Raw genomic sequence first — 1,137 nt, 5'->3', positions numbered from 1 at the left:
CATCTGGGCCAGGTGACTTGAACAGTTGGAATGTTCCCACCATCCACTGGAGTTTATTGAAGTTCACACAATCCTTGGCCGATTTCCAGTCCTCTCTCGGAGTGCCTGAGGACCGTTGTCTCTCTGGGGTCACATACTGGTCTGTGTTGTCCGGCAGAGCATATTGAGGAAAGTGAGTTTTGAGGAGCAATTCCAGCATCTCATATGCTCCTTCCTCAACGTACCTCCTGGATTAGTTGGTACTCCACCGAGAATCTTGTGAAGTCTGGCTTGTGCAGCCATGCCCTCCACTTCCACACAGAATGCCTTCCAGGATGCCTACTTTGCTTGTCTGATTGCAGGATTGTAATTGGCAAGGGCCTCATGATATTTAGCCCATTGTCCTTACATCTCGCGATATTAAACAGTCTCCGTACCTGTTTTCTTTGCCTTTCCAGTTCGTCATTCCACCAAGGAACACTCCTATTTGTACACTTCTTGGTGACTGTGCAGTTGTCCTGATATGAGGACACTATGGCAGTCTGCTACTTCCTCAAATTCTACTGGATTCCTTACTGAGGTTTTAATTTCTGATAAGCCTAAGTCAAGGTCCTTCCCCTATGTCTCCCAGTCTGTTCTCCTGGGATTCCTACAGGTCATGATCTGTCTGATTCCCATTTAAACCTTGAATTTGATGTACATGTGGTCTGATGAGGATGGCTTCAACACCACATGCCATTTTTTGACATAGCTACCCATCGTCATGGAACCAAAGGTTATGTCAATTACGTCTTCCCTTCTGCTATTCCTGAATGTAGGTTCATTGCCCCTATTCAGGGCCTCTAAGTTGTTAGCTAAAAGAAATTCAAGAAGGTACTCACTTCTACTGTTGGTGTCCCTGCTGCCCCACATTAGGTTGTGGGCAGTGGCGTCGCATCCCACCAGCAGTTGATCACCTTGCCAATGGCAAGTCTCTACCTGTCTCCTCTCCTCTAAAGGAGGAGGAGAGCTGTCTTCATAAGAAAGGTATACTGAGTCCAAAATAGTTTCCCTCATTATACCTTCCTTACAATGCTGCATTTTAATGGTCACCAAGTCCCTAGAGCAGAAATCCATCATTGGCATGAAAGAAATGCCATTTCTTATGTAGATTCATGT

Source organism: Schistocerca piceifrons, chromosome 1, assembly GCF_021461385.2.
Source record: "Schistocerca piceifrons isolate TAMUIC-IGC-003096 chromosome 1, iqSchPice1.1, whole genome shotgun sequence".
NCBI classification, from domain to species: Eukaryota; Metazoa; Arthropoda; class Insecta; order Orthoptera; family Acrididae; genus Schistocerca; species Schistocerca piceifrons.
This window is presented reverse-complemented; position numbering follows the sequence as displayed.